The sequence below is a fragment of the Dasypus novemcinctus genome, chromosome 14 (assembly GCF_030445035.2).
Source record: "Dasypus novemcinctus isolate mDasNov1 chromosome 14, mDasNov1.1.hap2, whole genome shotgun sequence".
NCBI classification, from domain to species: domain Eukaryota; kingdom Metazoa; phylum Chordata; class Mammalia; order Cingulata; family Dasypodidae; genus Dasypus; species Dasypus novemcinctus.
This window is the reverse complement of record NC_080686.1, coordinates 73,077,036-73,096,617: the sequence shown is the minus strand read 5'-3', so window position 1 is coordinate 73,096,617 and position 19,582 is coordinate 73,077,036. Positions and strand designations below refer to the sequence as shown.

Here is a 19,582-nt window from a genome sequence, read left to right as displayed (position 1 = left end):
GGGCTCAGTGATTTATCCATAGTAATGCCGAATTAAGTTGCAAAAGAGAGAATCCTATTTTAAGAAAAATATGTACATATACATGTATAGGTATGTATGCTATGTGTTTATATATGTGTGTAATATATATTACATATACTCATAGAACAAAAGCAAGAAGAAATTTTAATAATGGCTACATCTTGAATTGGTTAATAAGTATTATTTCCTGTTTTTTGTATTTCTGTATTTTCTAAATTTTCTACAATGTATTATTCTGTGACCAGAAAAAAAGGATTAGTTAAGAAGACTATTCTGGGGAAACGGACTTGGCCCAGTGGGTAGGGCGTCCACCTACCACATGGGAGGTCCGCGGTTCAAACCCCGGGCCTCCTTGACCCTTGTGCAACTGGCCCATGCGCAGTGCTGGCGCAAGGAGTACCCTGCCACGCAGGGGTGTCCCCCGTGTAGGGGAGCCCCACGCGCAAGGAGTGCACCTGTAAGGAGAGCTGCCCAGCGAGAAAGAAAGTGCAGCCTGCCCAGGAATGGCGCCGCCCACACTTTCTGTGCTGCTGATGACAACAGAAGCAGACAAAGAAACAAGATGCAGCAAATAGACACAGAGAACAGACAACCGGGGGAGGCAGGAGAATTAAATAAATAAATAAATCTTTTTTAAAAAAAGACTATTCTGTGTACTTATATTTTTATTTTAAAATTGTATTATATAGGAATGACATACACCCAGATATTATAAATATTTATCTTTGAACGAGAGGTTACAAATGAATTTTTCTTCTTGGTGTTTTTCTGTATTTTCACATTGCTTATAGTAGGCAAGTATATTTCCACTTTAAAAAATAAAGTAGAACTACAAGGAAAACACAATGCTGAACAAATAGAGATTGTCCTCCAATGGTAGAGCATTAAGTCATCGTGAAACCTGGGGATGCAGGACAGTAGGGGACCTTTTTTATCTTTTACCTGCAATTCGTAATCTCTGGGTTAGTATTTACTCCTCTAAATTCAAAGAAATTTTACCTGAGAACCACATTAATCAACTTCTACCAGCATCCTAAATGAAGATTATGAAATCAATAAAAAAACAAGTTTTTAAACACCAAATAAAATTTAAAAGATAGCAAAACAGGCTCTTGAGATAATTTTGATAAGAAAATCTAAGTTGATTGATAGCTTTTCCCATATCTTAAAAATGGAAATATGAAGCCATTATCTTCGAAGTTTAACTCAGAAGTCGAGAGTATTTGGACACATAAAGCACTAATAAAAGCCCACTTCTGCAAAGGAGCAGCTATAGTCCCTTCTCATCACAACAGTTGCAGAAATGGATTTAAAGCACGTTTGTTGGCCTTCGTGTAAAGAATAACAAAGTGGTCATAAACACTTTTTATTTTAAAATGGCAGACCTATTACTGAGACCTCAAGATGAGAGAAGATTCACTACCCCTTTGAAAAAAAAACAGTTACTATGGTTATGGTTCTGCCTATGAGTGAGCAGCTTCAGATAACTTCAATTCTTGGGGACAATCTAAGACATGTTGGAACCACATTGCATACAAAGAAGTCTGACCAAGGGGCATCTTTTACATTATTCATTTTTTTTAATCACATGGTTTAAAAGCTATCTGTGTGATGAACAACATCAAATGTTTATCTCCAGCCTGAACCTCTCTTCTGAGCTCCAGACTACCACTGAACAGCTCTACTTGGATGCCTGATTATTATTTGAAATTTCAGTAACAAAAACAAAATTAATTTCTCCCATCCTCATCCCAAGCACCATCTCTACCACCACATCTAAGTAAACTATATCGAAATAAACTACACTCCCTCCACCCAGTTGTTCTGGCCAAAAGTCTAGGTGTCATCACCCTTTATTCCTCCCTCTCCCCATAGGGCTCTCATTCAAACCATCAGTAAATCCCCATCAGCTCCATCCCCAAAATGTTTCTAATATTTTCACTTCTCATTGTCTCTCCTATTGAAGCTACCACCATCTCCTCATTCAGGTCTCAATTCAAGACACCCAGGTTAAAGCTAAATCTGTAGACTCATTACTACATTGCCCTATTTTAATTTCTTTAAAACACATATCATGGGAAGCAGATTTGGCTCAATGGATACAGCATCTGCCTACCACATGGGAGGACCAACATTCAAACCCAGGACCTCCTCACCTATGTGGTGAAACTGGCCCATGCACAGTGCTGATGCTCGCAAGGAGTGCCATGCCATACAGGGGTACCCCTCCGTGTTGGGGAGCCCTATGTGCAAGGAGTGCACCCCATAAGGAGAGCCGCCCTGCACAAAAAAAAGTGCAGCATGCCCTGGAATGGGGCCACACACATGGAGAGCTGACACAGCAAGATGATGCAACAAAAAGAGATACAGATTCCCGGTGCTGCTGACAAGAAAGCAAGAGGACACAGAGAGGAGACAACTGGAGGGGGGGAGGGAAAGGGGTAGGGGGAGGGGAGGAGGGGAGGAGGGAGAGAAATAAATAAATCTTTAAAAAAATAATTAAAAAATAATAATAAAAAACAAATATCAGTGCCCTGAAATGACCTTGTTTGTTCACATTTTTTTTTCTTTTAATGCAGCAAATACTTTTTTTTTTAAAGATTTATTTTTATTTTATTTCTCTGCCCCCCCACCCGGTTGTCTGTTCTCTGTGTCCATTTGCAGCGTGTTCTTTTGTCCGCTTCTGTTGTCAGCAGCACGGGAATCTGTGTCTCTTTTTGTTACATCACTTTGTTGTGTCAGCTCTCCGTGTGTGTGGCGCCATTCCTGGGCAGGCTGCACTTTCTTTTGCGCTGGGCAGCTCTCCTTACAGGGCGCACTCCTTGCACGTGGGGCTCCCCTATGCGGGGGACACCCCTGCGTGGCAGGGCACTCCCTGCACGCATCAGCACCGCAAATGGGTCAGCTCCACATGGGTCAAGGAGGCCCGGGGTTTGAACCGTGGTAGGCGGACGCCCTAACCACTGGGCCAAGTCTGCTTCCCCACACTTCCTTTATCTGACTCTCTCCATTAGGATGTCAGTCCTTTGAGAGCAGGAATGCTATGTTTTGTTCACTACTATAGTCCCAGTACCTAGAACAGTACCTGATACATTACAGGCACTCAAATATTTATTGACTCACTCTGCCTATTCCCATGGTACCACTTTCTTATTTTAGAATTTTCAACAATATTCTTAAGATTTTGATGTGACTGTAGACAATTAACCTCCTATGGGAATTGGTTACTTCGTTTGTAAAACGAGGAGGTTAAATATCTCTAAATTTCCTCTATGCTAAATTGTCATGACTCTGAGCAAAGCATACTTGACTTTTAAAATACTCCTTTTTGACTCAATTTACTATGTGATTTCCATTTTATCTTATCTTATTGTCTTTATCTTATTGTCACATGGAATAATGTATATGTAATTACAGCTCAAAAAGCACTTTTGTTTCCATTAGCTTCTTTGACACTCGCTGCAAACTCTTGGAGCATTCTACTTGTCATTTCTATTTTACAGATGAAGACCTTCAGGCTCAGAGGGGGTATTTGGCTTGCTCAAAGTCACTATGCATCCCTTTTCACTCAATGGGTCTGTTACAAATACAAGTTTTAGACTAATATTTTACCATGGCTTTTTTCATAAACATGGTGTAGACCCAGGAATTGTAATAAGTTCTTTCCCCCAAATATTAATCATCATATGTGTGGCTTAAGAGAGTCTAACACACCTTCTCAGTCTTCCCAAGGGTTTTGATTAGACTCTAGTCCAGCTCTTTCTATAAGAAGGGAGACAGTTACATGCATGTTTGATTTGAGTGAACAAAAGGCACACGTGACAAAATCTCCCTCCCTATCCTGCTGTAGCATCTAACATTACTCCCATTTAACATATTCCTTTGAGTAAAGGCATTGCCTCCAGAAGACCCCTATAATGATAAGAAGTACAGACTAATTAAAAATATTTGGGTTCAAACCCTCACTCCCCCATTACTAACTTTGTGACTGTAAACAAATCATGGGCCTCCTTTTCTTCATCTTGTACCAGGAGCAACTACCTTATAAAGATATACATATAAGAATTAAATTAGACAATATTATTACCTGTATATAGTACACACTCAACAAATACGAGTTCTTCCTCATTCTGTTAACTTGGAGGAGTAATATCAATCTAATGACATGCAAGCAAGACTTAAGGAAATGGAGAGGGGGAAGGGAAAACAACATTGGTCAGGAATATGGTATTGGATAAATTTGCTGAATGAATAAAATAATTATAGATAAGTACTGGCTTTACATATTTTGCTAAAAACAGTGAGAACTAAACTAAACTTTTTTTTTCCTACTCTAATCCACATTTTATTCCTCCATCCTGAGGACCCTGGGATGACGAAGTCTACTCCACCTCCAAATCAAGAGGGGGCTTAGATCCCACATGGCTGATGGAGGAATTCCCGTGCTTGCAACTGTAGACTCTCTCGGTTTGCTGGTGGTTTACCATCCTCACTTCCCTGTTAGATGACCTGGGTAAGTCCAATGAACTGGAGAGTAGGTGTTACAGTCTGCTGAAACTCAGGGCCCAGCTGGCACAAAAACAGTCCAGAGATTCAAGTCTCCTGAGTATACACCAACCCCAGTGCCAACCACAGTTCAGTAAAAGTGACAGAAGAAGATGCATAGAGAAGTCACATCTGAGTCCAACTACATCACACTCAGGAGGACAAATTCCAAAGCAGGGCCATAGAAAAGGCACTGAACTCTGGGGTCATTTGTTATGACCAGGGTGTCTCTGTACCCCTCAGGAGCACCCCAACCTGGGGTTGTATCTACTTTGGCTGTCTCTGAGATCCTGCTGAGATGTGTGTAAGCATAATCTCTCTGATGATCTCCCGACTCATTTTGAAGTCTCTTAGCCAGACAAACTCATTTGTCTTTATCATTTACCCCTTTTATTCAATATCTTTTTCTAGTTGCATCACCAGCTGGTGCTTGGTAGTAATCCCTTGGTGCCAAGGAGGCTCATCTCTTGGAGTCATATCCCATGCTGGGGGGAAGGTAATGCATTAACATGCTGAGTTTGGCTTAGAGAGTGGGCACATTTGAGCAACATGCAGGCTCTCAGCAGGTAACTCTTAGGCACTCTGTAGATCTAGGCCTAGTTGAAACTTCAAGCACACAGGCTCATAAGCACAGTCATCATTATCAAGGACCCATCATTGAACTATCCTTCTTCACTGGTCTTTGCCCCGTACTTGTTGCTGCTCCATTGGGGATTGGACAGAGTTTCCCAGAATGGGAACTCAGCACTCCTTCATAAACTAAACTTCTTTTTAGCACAAGACAATATGCTAGAGGCCCTGGAAAGTCTAGCAAGTCTTTATAATCAATTTAACTGAATTTATTTTCAATTAATTTTGGGTCTCATTTAGGGCAATGTGGCTTCTGAGCACCATATGAAAGCTCCAGTCTGTGAGATGATTATTTAATAATGTTCTCAGGTCTAGAGATATCAAAAAAGAATATTCTCTAGTCTAATTCAGTCCATAATCTTGGTAGAGTCAAGTAAGTAAGAGAAGCAAGATTATTTTGGTAGACATGAGATATGAGCCCTGGCTTGGGATCATATGACTTTTGGAAAGGGGTTGAGGCCTAGCAGAAGGAACTGAGAACCCAATTAGAGAGGAAGCATAGCTGATTCAATATTGAAAAGGTTGGAATAAATAACATTTTAAAGTCCCTTCAGCATCCAAGATTCTATAAACCCCCTCGCTTAAATCTTCCTTCTAAAGTGTATTCTACAACAGTTTCTGCAATTATATCGTATTCTTGCATTTTTGCATTATGTCCCCCAAAGTTTGGTTTCAGTAGCTTGTGCTTTTGATATGTGTCTAGAGGTATTTAATGTATTCTTAATTTTAGAAAGTCCTCTCATAGAAGGTGCATTGTGGAAGATGTATATGAACAGTAAGTAAAGAACAAAGCTCCTATGCATGAGCCACTCCCTTTGTTCCACTGTACCGTGCCCACACTGATGAAGTCTTTTAACAGCATTTTTCCTCTCCTTTCCTATCTCCTGGTCCACTCAAATTTTCCCACTCAAGAACTCCCTATCATCACCATGTCTACCCTTCTGTCTCCCAACTACTACCTCCCCCCCTCACCATAAACACACACACACACTTCTAGCATTGTTAATTCTCTGAAATAAAAACCTAATGACATTTCCTTTCGAATAGATGGATACCCCTGTTTCATTTGACTCTATAAAATTGCAAGGGCCTGAGACTGGTTATCTTTAAACCAATGAACTTATACATCCACTTTTACATGCACTTCCTTTTCTAGTTTTACAATAACCTTATAAGGAACTAGCAGGGATTCAATGGGAATAATCCAAGAATATCTGATGCAGAAGGCCTAGAAGTTTGGATTATAAAGACAAGAAAGAGAGAAAACCAAATCCATAGGACACTGTCCCAAGAGAACACAAGCCAAATTGGTAAAGGAAATGCTGGAGCAGATATGAGTTTCAACCAGAACCCAGAGAGATGTACTTATTTCCTTCAAAGGTCAAGAGATGCCTTGAATGGAGGGCGTCAAGGTATACACTAAGACCTAGGCATGTCAATATTTTGGCAGAAGAGGAATTTTTGCTGTGTTAGGGTTCCATTATGCCATTAATTTGCATTTTCAATAGAGGAGGAGATTCCTCAGGCTTAGAAAACACGAGAAAGAAGCAATCTTAGAATCTGAGCTTTATGATCAAAGAGGAGTAAGAAAAGGGATAACTAGATGAAAAAGAACTGGGACAACAGAATAAAATGTTTAATGCATTTGAAATATGTCAAGCTTAGTAATGTGAGACTGGTGGGTTTTCAACTTTAAATTTTGCACTGCAAAGTTCTCTCACCCAATAATAGGAATCTGTTGTATTTTAAGCTGACCTTGTGTACTAAATTCCAGTGAACAGGGTGAGAAGGGAAGGCAAAGGAGATGGGGACGGGGCAATGACAGGTATGTTGTTCTCCAAAAGCAATCTTCTATACAGAAAGCTCCCTTCCGGGGTTAAAATGAAGATTAATCTAAGAGTAAGCAAATAATATAACAAGAAACTCACCTGGAAGAACCTTTAGCCTGACTGTGGCTGCTGCCCTTTAACCAACTCTCAGCGCTTTAGGAAAGTTGATTGTTCTTGATGGGGCTACCTGGGAGTCAGGAAAGTCTGAGAGAAGGCACCTTTCCTCAAGTCTCTTCACAAATCTACTTCCCAGAAAAGTAAGGACTGGGGCTGGTGAATTAATTTTGCATTTGGACTAACAAAACAGTTTTCCTTCTGTTGTGAGGTTTCCTCCAGCCTCAACTAAATTCATTAGAGATTATATCTCTATTGCACTTGCTATTAAAGAAGTCTAAAGTATTTAATTTTGTTCTTTAATCCAATCGCTGCTATCTCCAAAGAACTTGAAAGTGAATGTCCACGTTTATTCCCAGGTCAGAAATCTGGAAACGAAGAGAGAGACACCTTTAGATGAGGCGCCCAAGGTCCCCGGGGAAATCAGGAAGAGTTTGCGGCTGCAGGTAAGTCTTCCCCTCCAGTTTTGAGCCGCGTCTTCTTCGCTGCCCCTAGACATACAGGCTGTAGTCGCGGGAGGAATTTTCGCAGGGAGAGACTGTCGCGAAGGGCACCTTAGCTCCCAGGAAGAGTAAAGAGCGTGAGGGGGACGCGGGCCCCAAGGCCGCAGCGGTCCCTGAGCGCGCGCGCGGGAGCTGGAGAGGGTTGCGCGGCGCACAGCAGACCCCCCACCCTAGCTCGGCTCCCTCAACCGGCGGGAACCCGCGCCTCTGCAGTGAGCCTCACTGCCCGGCGCGGCGGTGGGAAACGGAGACTGCGGTGTTATTCGGCAGGCACTCTGGCGACCGGAATCGGGCCTGCAGGTTGGAAGCCCCAGGAGCAAGACCCCAGCACCCCGAGCCTTCACCGAGCGCGTGTCGCCGCGCCAACTCTGGCGGCTGGACCCTGTGGGCCCGGGCCTTTCTCCTCGCCTGGTGGGAGGCCCCGGGCGCGCGAGCGGCGGCCTCACCACGCAGAGGTGCGGGGGCCGCGGAGACAGGAGCGCGCCAGCCGCGGCCTCACCACGTGTCGGGCCCGGGCTGGCAAAAGCCGAGCGGGCCGGGCTGGCACCGCGCCTGCTCCGGGCCAAACCCTCCCTGCCTCCCGGGTGAACGCAGGTACCGCCACCTGGACGGCGCGATGGGGCCCATCAGGCAGAGAAAGGGTAAGACCCGGCGTCGGTGTGGGCAGTCGCTACCCGCGGGCATGGGTAGGCGACCGTTCTTAGGGCCAACCCCGGGCGAGTCCGGGCGCCCTCACCCTGGGACAGCCCCTTCTAGCGGGGGCGGGAGGATGGAGTTCGCGGGAGTAGAGGGGGTTAGAGGGGGTGGGTTGACATCCTGCATGCTAAGGGCCTCACTGGAAGAGATCATGGAAAATGGGATATTAAGGGGAAACTAAGTTGAGGGAGCCCGCCTCCCTGTTTGGTTATGGAAGAGTCGTGCAGGACTTATTGTAATAAGCAAGACTGACCATCCCGGCACCTTGGCCATTAGTTTCGGATCTCTTTTACTGCTTGCCTTTGTGGTAGACTGGGAAATGGTCCATTTTGATAAAGAATGATTAGTAAAGAAATAAATGGTGTGGCAGATGGAGTATGTTGGGGGGGGGTGTTGGATATGTTCTTTATGCCATTCCTGTGTGTGTGTGAACCCGTGGTAAATAGGCTCTTTAGGCTCTTTTGAAGGTGTTACTTTTAGATAAGGTGGAACCACCTGAATCAGGATTGGTTTTAGGCCTGTTACTGGAGGCCTTATAAAGAGATGGCTAAGGGAGGAGTGGTAAGAAGGAAGTCAGCTGGAACCGGGAAAAGAAAAGAAAGGACATTGCCATGTGATGGGAAAACCCTGGAACCCCAAGGATTGCCAGCAGGCGAGTCAGAACTACCTGCTTGTGGGGAAGCAAGCCTTCCAGCCTCAAAACCAGTGAGCCAATAAATTCCTGTTGTTTAAGCCAGCCCACGGTGTGGTAGTTGTCATAGCAGCCAGGAAATTAAGACAGGTGGTTTCCAAACAAACCTGTCCTGCAGGCCTAGCCAAAGTCATGGATAGTATGAAGTCCCCTTTCTGCTTCCTCCACCGTTTTTTTCATAAAGATTATTCAAGATGAGGAAGGAGAACCTCTTTTTCATCAGTATCTTGGTGAAGGGTTCAGTTGATGTACTCAAAATGTCCTCATGCTGGGTAGTTATCAACAGTTTTGAATTTAAAACTGGAAGTGAATTGTAGACAGGAAGAGATCAGTAATTTTAAACTGGTGCATGCAGAGAGATTCTTCCAGCTTTAAAGGGAAGGTGTCACTTGGAGAAATCTACCTTTGGGTGGTTTTTTTATCTTCTTTTCTGGTGTGGAGCAATTAGTGCAGCCAAGGTTCCTCTGCTGGCCCTGCACTCACTGGGCAGCAGAAGTAAAATCTGAATGTGCCTTCTCAGAAAAGGGCCAATTTTGAACCCTACAGTTAAGAATCTTTAACTTAAGTTTTCCAGACCAGCATTCTCAACTAAGATGCGTGGCTAAGAATGTTTTAAGAATATTTGATTCTTCCTCCTCAAAGGATGACTGGAGGGCAAAGGAAGTCAGGTAATTTCTGCGCCACATTTTCTCCACCTGGACATTTGGAAGAACAGTAGTGCCTGCCCCCTTGAAAGATGGGTCCAGGTGAAATCATATCATGATGTGCTTCAGATTGTAGAGCAGTGACATATGATCAAAATGTTGTTTGGTTAATATTGGAGAAAAACACGGCGCTTACTGGGACACAGAGACTGATATGACTATAGACAAAGAATTTATTGAGAAGCTCTCCCAATGGAGGGGGTCTAAAAAACAGACTTCAGCGCCGCTCCCCTCCCCCCGGGAAAGGGAGAACTTGAATTTATACAGACCTTTCCTAGGCAGGGAAATGATAGTTGGTGGGAGGGGGTTGAGGGTCCTGTGAAATGCAAGGGCCGTTAGGAAGTCCTAGAAGTGAAAATTTTTCCTGATAGTGACTAGAAGATAGTGGGTTAGGGAGTTATGGTTTCTTGGAATGTAGCAGGAGCAGATGTTTCTTTGTTCTGTAGGAATTTTATCTCCCTCTAATATGCAGGTAGGGAAGGTTTCCATTTCCCTTTACTCCTGTCTCTATGTGGTTTCTTTATTTAACCTGTGGGAAAGTGCCGTGCCCTTAGGCACGTAGGCTTATGCGGGATGGGGTTAGCCTTTCCCCAGTGCATATCAGGGGAAACTGAGCTACAGCTTGTTAATTATTGCAAACCTCTAACAGCTAATTAAGTTATTTGGCAATGAAACTATTTTAACATAATATTCAGCCCTTGATGATCTCATATTGAGATCATATTTTATTAATTAGCTGACATTTATTAACCTTTAAAGTGGTATCACTTTAATTGAGACCGAATAATTATATATGTTCTTAAATTCTGAGGCCCTAAAATACTTCAGTCCAAACTTTCAGTTTTACAGATGAGCTACAGATGCTGGCAGAGAGTAAGTGAATTATCCAGGGACACAATTTAGCCAGTGATAAACTCATTCCTAACACCAGGTTTTGTGTTTTTTCCATACTTTAGTAAAAGTAAGTCAGATATAAGCATAAAAAAATCTTTTTATACATTAATGATGGGCAGGGCTTGAGGGAGGTGAGTGTGACTATAAAGGAATAGCACAAGGGAGAGCTCTGTGATGATGGAATAGCTCAATAACTTAATTCTAATGGTAATTGCATGAATCTACGTATGAGATAAAGTGCAAAAAAGTAACATTTTATGTCATTTTCCTGGTTTTCATATTATATACAGTTAAGTAAGGTACATCCATTAATCGGTGAAGGATACCCAGGACCTCTCTCTCACTATCTTTGCAACTTCCTGTGAATCTATAATTATTTTAAGATTAAGTTTTTTAAAGTCATTTTGTAAGTATATCAAATTCCAACATTGTCTATTTTTCTATATCTGAACACAAAATATCTTGTTTTGTTATATATGCTATTTTAAGTATCATGAATTAATGCCTACATTTTAAAACTTATATTTTAAAAGACCATATGAGCTTTTCAAGTGTTGCTACTGAGGCTAGTATCCTGAAGATACTAACTAGCATCATAGCAATAGATATTAATTTAAGGTTATTTCTTTAAATTCTGGAAAACAGGGAAGTTTTTATCTTTAAATCATTATTGTGCTAATTTAACAACCTGTTGTTTGTCTTTGTCTCTTTCTCCCCCTTTTCGCCTTCCTCTCTTAGTTTCTTTCTTCCTCCTCCTCTCCTTTTCCCTCCCCTCCCCTCCCTTCTTCTGAAAATACTGAGCTTTTAGGTCTACAATTGATCTTTCCTCTTAGTCTAAGCAGGATGTTTTCTGCACTTGAGGTGACTGAATGGATAGCCATCACCAGGCAGAAATGATAAACGGGATAGGCTTCCTGAAGAAAGAACTTGATGTTTGTAAAGACTTTTCTTTTTTGTGAGAAATGAGGAATGTTAATTAAGTTCATTGAAGTGTCTCAAAAGTCTTTTCTGGAATTTTAAAACTACCCTCACCCAGCTTCACGGTGCTTCCTCTTTGGGGTTGACCACCAATAGCAGATGATCCAGAATATCTAAACGCATGCCTGGGAGACAGGAATGGAAACTGTTCTGTAGACCGATATTGTAGTACGCTCTGGCAAGGGAAGGAAGGTCCTTCTTTTTTTTTTTTTTTAAGATTTATTTTTTATTTATTTCTCCCCCTCCCTCCCCACCCCCACCCTTACTTGTCTGCTTTCTGTGTCCATTCACTGCATGTTCTTCTGTGTCCACTTGCATTCTTGTCAGTGGCACCGGGAATCTGTGTCTCTTTTAGTTGCGTCATCTTGCTGCATCAGCTCCCTTCGTGTGTGGCACCACTCCTGAGTGGGCTGCAATTTTTTCATGCGGGGCAACTCTCCTTGCGGGGCGTACACCTTGCACGTGGGACTCCCCTACATGGGGGATACCCCTGCATGGTGTGGCACTCCTTGCACACATCAGCACTGTGCATGGGCCAGCTCACCACATGGGTCAGGAGGCCCTTGGTTTGAACGCTGAGCCTCCCATATGGTAGACGGATGCTCTATAAATTGAGCCAAATCCGCTTCTCAGGAAGGTTCTTGAATACACATTTCTGAACAAAGAAGCATCCTTCTCCTTGGCACAAGGCACTATTTCCCAAACTTGTTCTAGTACCCTTCCATGATTTTTGCCATCTCTGAATACAAACTGTGTTATTATTTATTTAATATTACTATTTAAATGCTCACACCGTTTTTTACTTAGCCTTCATCTGATTAATAACATTCACAAAATAGATTTTATGTGCTAGTTATTTTTCTCCTACTATGCTAAATATGTAACTTTTAAAAAGGCTTATCCATGTGCCATCTAAAATCATCCCATGCACCTTAAGTGGTATACTCAGTACTTTGGGAAACGCTCTACAATGGCAAAGCTTTGAGACATGTCTCAGGGAGTGGTGAAGGAGGACAGCTAGGCTACACAGAGCAAGTAGTAACTATTAGCATAATGCAAGAGAGAAACACATTGCCCCAAATTGTAGTAGCCATTTGAGAAATGGCCCATCTAGCATCATTCACTCTAGGGGAAAAAATAGATTTTTCACTAGGCTTTTAAAATTATAAAGTATTCCTATAATTACTTTAATTCTTTATCAGAGTGGAAGATATCAGCACCTGTATTTTATTCAATAGAAACTAGACATTATATTTCGTTTATATTTCTGTAGTTTATGGTAATGGCTATTCACATGTCTCCCTGGTTTAATTACTAAGTTGTATGTATTTGCAATTTCTCATCCTTTCTTCTAAGATTATGTTAAGTCAGTTTTGCTTAAACTAATTGGTATTTGGTTTGTTAGGCAAATCTCTTTGGAAAAAAAGTCCATGAATGAGAAAATCTCTGTCTTCTCAAAGTAAATTTAAAATAACTATGTGGGATAAGATAGGCAGATGAGTAGGAAAGGACCAAATGGAATTCCTAACTGCACTTTTAAGGGACTTTAACTCGTTGGACTTCTACTGGTTCTGAAATGTATTTTTATGGCCACCAGACATTACTGAGAATGTTCACCCCTGAGTTCTTAAGGAAAAAAGGTCAGTGTTTTCTTGTAACAACTTGTAGCTTATAAAAGTCTTCTTCAGAGCCATCATTCTTTTTTATTTAAATAATCTATTTTCAAGTATGAAAATAGTTTATTGTCTTATTTCTAACTTTGCTTTTCAAGAAACTTAGGCCTGACTCTTACATGATTGAGAAATATCTTCCTAGACCTTACCTGCCAGCAAGACCCAGAGTAAAGGTGAACAATATTGATTCTTGGACCATAATTAAATCTATAGTAGGAGAAATAAACACAGTCACTATCCAAATCCCCCTAATACTTCTGACCCTTTGTTTTTAAAAATACAAACTATTTATGAAATCAAATGGGATTATCTTAATACACATAATTTTAAAAACTCATTTTTCTTACTCCTTAACAAATACGGGTAGAAAAGCAAGAAATTGGATTAGACAAGACTCATTCTTAAATCTATCACTAAACTTTACCATGTTTGCTTATTTTGGAATTGCAGTCAACATGGCATGGTAAGATTAGAAAATAAAGACAAGGTATTTTCCCTTAGGTAGAGTGATATTGATATTGGTACACTACTGTCAGATGACAAGATGATTTCATCCTCTTGTCTAATTTGTTTGATTTTTGGGAAAGGCTGATCAAAGATAATGTAGGATGTTTGGGCTACTGAGCCACAAAATATTTAATGTTGGAGCATGTCTCAGGTTACACATATTAACCCTGTGTCCCACTTAGTTTAGTATTTGCCCCAGAAGAACATCTAGAACATGACAGGTGCATAATAAATATTTGTAGGAAAAAAAAACCTGAATGATTGTATAAATAAATGCTTTAGCTAATCTAATAATACCTATCTATCACAGTGTAATAGATGCCTTTCACCTAAAATACTTTCATGTCCTATGCTGTAGGCATAAAAAAACTTCAGAATGAAGTTAGTACACACATAGACACAATCATTGGTTGTTGGTATAGTCTAATGTCCAAACTGGGGCAACTATAGATGGAAACTCTATGAGGAAAGAGATTTTTGTTCCTGTTTTATCCCCAGAACCTAGAACAGTGCTTGGCAATAGTAGGGTATTTTTAAAACTTTTTATTTTGAAGTACTTCCAAATTTACAGGACAGTTACAATTCAAACCCCATACCAAAAAGGCTAACACACTCCTATTATCCCAGATAACATTTTGCCACTTTTGCCATTCTCATTCTATCTATCTATCTGTCTATCTATCTATCTATCTATCTATCTATCTATCTATCTATCTATCTATCATCTATCTATCTATCTATCTATCTATCTATCTATCTATCTATCTATCTATGTTTTTATTTATCCATTTTCTGAGCACTTGATTGTAGGCTGTATATATCATGTTTCTCGAACACTTAATATTATGTACATTTCCTAAGAACAAGGATGTTCATGTATGTAACCACTTTAAATGCATTGGGAAGCAGATTTGGCTCAATGGATAGAGCATACATCTACCACATGGGAGGTCCAGGGTTCAAACCCAGGACCTCCTGACCTGTGTGATGAGCTGGTGTACACGCAGTGCTGATGCATGCAAGGAGTGCCGTGCCATGCAGGGGTGTCTCCTGCATAGAGGAGCCCCATGTGCAGAAGTGTGCCCCATAAGGAGAGCCGTCCAGCATGAAAAAAGTGCATCCTGCCCAGGAGTGGCACTGCACACATGGAGAGCTGATGCAGGAAGATGATGCAACAAAAAGAGACACAGATTCCCAGTGCCACTGACAAAAATATGAGTGGACACAGAAGAACATATAGCGAATGGACACAGAGAGCAGACAACTCCTGGGGGGCGGGAGGGGGGGAAGGAGAGAGAAACAAATTTAAAAAAATAAATAAACCTTTTTTTAAAAAAGGTAAGTGACATTGATATAAAGCTTACAGTCTATATATTCTAATTTTTTCCTATGCCCCAGTAATGTCCTTTTTTTTATTTTTTATTTTTTTAATTTTTACATTAAAAAAATATGAGGTCCCCATATAGCCCCCACCCCTGTCACCCCTTTCCTCCCTCATCAACAACCTCTTTCATCATCGGGGCACATTTATTGCATTTGATGTATACATTTTGGAGCACTGCTGCACCACATGGATAGTGGTTTACATTGTAGTTTACACTCTCACCCAGTCTACCCAGTGGACCATGGCAGGACATACAGTGTCCAGCATCTGTCCCTGCAGTACCACCCAGGGCAACTCCAAGTCCTGAAAATGCCCCCATATCATATCTCTTCTTCCCTCTCCCTACCCTCAGCAGCTACCATGGCCACTTTCTCCACATTAATACTACATTTTCTTCCATTACTAATCACAGTAGTTCCAGAATAGAATATCAGTAAGTCCACTCTAATCCATATTCTACTCCTCCATCCTGTGACCCCAGGATGGTTATGTCCACTCCACCTCTATATTGAGAGGGGGCTTAGATTCCACATGGATGATGGACGCAATTCTCCTGCTTGCAGTTGTAGGCACTCTTGGTTCCCTGGTGTGGTGGTTGATCTGCTTCACCTCCATGTTAGCTGGCTGGAGTAAGTTCATTAAACCAGAGGGTAGGAATTGCAGGTCTGTTGAGGCTTAGGGACTGGGTATCACATGGACAGTCCAGCACACTCAGGACCACAAACTCCAAAGTAGGGCCAACTGACGTGGCATTGAAGTCCATCTTCCATGACCATAGAAGCTGTGGGTCTGTGTAGCCCTCACAAGAACCAATACCTGGACTTCTATCTGCTTTGGCTGTCTCTGGGACCCTGCTGAGGTGTGTGTAAGAGTGACCCCTCTGATGACCTCCCAACTCTTTTTTGGAGACTAATAGCCATATAAGCTCATTTGTCCTTTCCATTTCCCCCTTTTATTCAAGATCAAAAAGCACTTTTGATACCTGATATTACATGTAGGCTGAGATATTCTGCTGGTCTGAGTTGACCCTTTTATTCAAGGTCGTTTTCTAGTTACATCATCAGCTGGTACTCGGTAGTAACCCCTCGTCCTTTTGAACCTTTTCTCTCCCTTGCTAGGTACCATCCAGGATCATGTATTGCATTTAATTGTCATTGTCACTTTAGTTGCTCTTTCTTTTTTTAAGTTGTGGGAACATATATACAACATAAATTTTCCCATCTCAATCATTCCCAAGCAATGCTGCAGTACTCTCACTACCTTCCATTACTAAAACTTTTCCATTTCCCCAAACTGGAACCCTATTCTCATTATTATTCCTTATTCGCCCTACCTACCACCTCTGGAAACCTGCACTCTACTTTTCTTTCTCTATGAGCTTGCATATTCTCTGGTATTTTCTTTTTAGTTGCCATAGGACTTAAATTTAATATCCTAAATCTATTACAGTCTTATTTGATTTGATACCAACCAACTTCACTAGTACACACAAACTATGTTCCTATACTCATATCCTTCTATTCCCCACCTTTATATAGTTCTTATCACAAATTACATGTTTATACATTACGAGTCCAAAACCATTGATTTATTATTCCATTTTATGCAGTTACCTGTTAGTCTCTGTAGGGAGTGAAAAGTATGAAAGTGGAATTACAAGGCAATAAATACAGCGGTACTGGCATTTATATTTACCATGTTGTTAACCTTATTGGGGATTTTTATTTTTTCAAGAAGCTTTCATCTATTGTCTATTATCCTTTCCTTTCAACCTATAGAACTCTCTTTAGTACCGCTTGTAGGGCTGATGTATTTTAACTCCCTCAGCTTTTATTTACCTGGGAATGTTATAATCGCTCATTTTTGAAAGACAGTTTTGCTGGATATGGAATTTTTTTCATTTCAGTACTTTAAATATGTCACCCCACTGCCTTTTTCCTCTGTGGTTTCCAAGGAGAAATACATATTTAATCTTATTGTACATGACACACTGTTGTTTTTTTTTCAGCTTTGAGAATTCTCTGTTTCTGGCATTCAAAAGTTTGATTATAATATATTACAGTGTGGGTCTATTTCAGTTTATCCTGTTTGGAGTTCATTGAGCATCTTAGATGTGTATTTTCATGTCTTTTGTTAAATTTGGGAAGTTTTCAGCCATTATTTCTTTTGAACATTCTCTCTGACCCTTTCTCTCTTCTTTTGGGACTCCCACAATGTGTATATTGGTTTACTTGATGGTGCCTCACAGGTTCCTCAGGCTCTGTTCAGTTTTCTTCATTCTTTTTTCTACTCCTCAGACTGGATGGTTTCAGTTGTCTTATCTTCAAGAGCATTGATCCTTCTGTCAGCTCCAATCTGCTGTTGAACCCCTCTAGGGAATTTTGAATTTATATTTCTGTGGTCTTAAGTTCTGTTTAGTCCTTTCTGTGATTTCTCTATATTAGTTTGTGTTAATCTGTTGTTTTCCTGATTTCCTTTGGTTCTTTGCCCATGTTTTCCTTTAGCTCTTTAAGCTTATTTAGGACTACTTTTTAAAGTCCTTTTCTGGCATGAATCAGGTCTGATCCTCCTCCTTGGTTTCTAATGCTTTAATCTTCTCCTTTGCCTAAGTTGTCATTTCTTGTTTCTTTGTATGTTTTGTAACCTTTTGTTGACCCCGACATTTTGATATTTTAAAGTGTTTTTACTGGTATTTAAATTCTGAGGCATTTGTTCCTTAAGCTTATGTACAGCTAGTATTATGACATAGCCTTTCATTGCATGCCAGGAGATAACATAAAAAGAAGGAATAAAAGAGAACACTTCCCAGTCCTTGCAGATTGACCTGGTGAGTGCTCTGCTCTTCTTGAGAGCTTATCCATACCATGAGTTTATAGAATAGCTCAATGCCAAAGTATGGGGCCTCCATGGTCCTTTCTGCACATGTCTCGCCTTGGTCATGTGCATGTACCCATTTACATGGATACAAATGTCCGCCTTTCTCTAGAAAATCATTTCTGCATGGTTTGGACACTGTACTGTATGTCCTATAGCCAGCAGTCCCTTGCCCAGGCAGCCACCCTTTGACTGTTCTCCTGCTGTGTTTTATAGGATAGCTATGTTAGCTAGTTCTACATGCAAAGCAAGCCTGCAATGTGTGTCCTGGTTCATTTTTTCAGGCTGCTACCAGACAGATTGTACTGGACATGTTCCTGATATGTGCATGAGAGTTACTTTGCTCCCTCTGGAACCTGGACCAGGGATGCACACTACACAGAGCCTATGAGGGGCCAAAGGAGGGGCCAGCAAGTACCCCAGGAGATCCTGCAGTTTTTAAGGAACATTTTTGTTAATTTGGTGCCCACCCTGTCACTGCAGTCCTTTAACTATTTTCTGGAGCTTTCAAAAAGATGTTTCTGCCAGTTCTTGCTGGTTATTCAAAGCTTCTATAGAGGAAAGGAGACTCAAAATTTCTCACTCCACCATACTGATTCCAGTAGTAGATTTTTAATAGATATTTGGAATGAAAAAAGGAAGGACGACATGTAAATATGCACATATGTATATTTACATCTTTCATAAAATATTATAATAAAATTTAAAATACTGCTACAGACTATTTTTCCATGTAGTCTTTTTGCTAAATCATGAGGACTTCTAGCCATAGGGCAGCCTATTCAAAACTTATAAAATGCAATGATTCTTATATTGAGATTAAATTTTTTTAACAGTATCTTTTTTTATTTCTTTCCCCTTCCCCTGCCTCTCCTTCCCCACCTCTCCTTTCCCCACCTCCCCTTCTCCCCACCCCAGTTGTTTGCTCTCTGTGTCTATTCGCTGTGTGTTCTTCTGTGACCGCTTCTGTCCTTATCAGTGGCACTGGGGATCTGTGTCACTTTTTGTTGTGTCATCTTGCTGTGTCAGCTCTCTGTGTGTGCAGCGCCATTCTTGGGCAGGCTGCACTTGCTTTCGCACTGGGCGGCTCTCCATACAGGGTGCACTCCTTGCGCGTGGGGCTCCCCTATGTGGGGGACACCCCTGCGTGGCAGGGCACTCCTTGCGCGCATCAGCATTGCGCGTGAGCCTGCTGCACACGGGTCAGGGAGGTCCGGGGTTTGAACCGTGGACCTCCCATGTGGTAGTCAGACACCCTGTCCATTGGGCCAAGTCTGCTTCCCCTTGAGATTAAATTTTAATTCACCTAATTGCAATGTCTCTACTCACCCAACCAGAAATTCCTGATAAAGATATCATGAAACCTTGCCATATGCCTCACCAAGGTCCGTATGCTTCACCATGTGTCCGAAACTAGCAGCCTGGGGGCCAGATTCATTCTAGATGTATTTTGTTTGTTTTTAAAATTAAGAGAATATTCATTATTAAAGAGTTTATATTTTAAAATTCAAAAACAAAGAGGATTCACATAGAAATTCT

General features: G+C 41.3%; 1 protein-coding gene across 2 annotated transcripts in view; it reads left to right on the top strand.

Annotated features, from left to right (window-relative positions):
* The first annotated feature begins 7,521 nt into the window (after nucleotides 1–7,521).
* SYBU (syntabulin) overlaps nucleotides 7,522–19,582 on the top strand; it is a 126,257-nt gene continuing 114,196 nt past the window's right edge. The window contains exon 1 of one of the 2 annotated variants that reach the window (XM_058275924.1): nucleotides 7,522–7,585. The gene's annotated coding sequence lies outside the window, so the exon portion shown is untranslated. The other variant, XM_058275923.2, reaches the window with a different exon arrangement.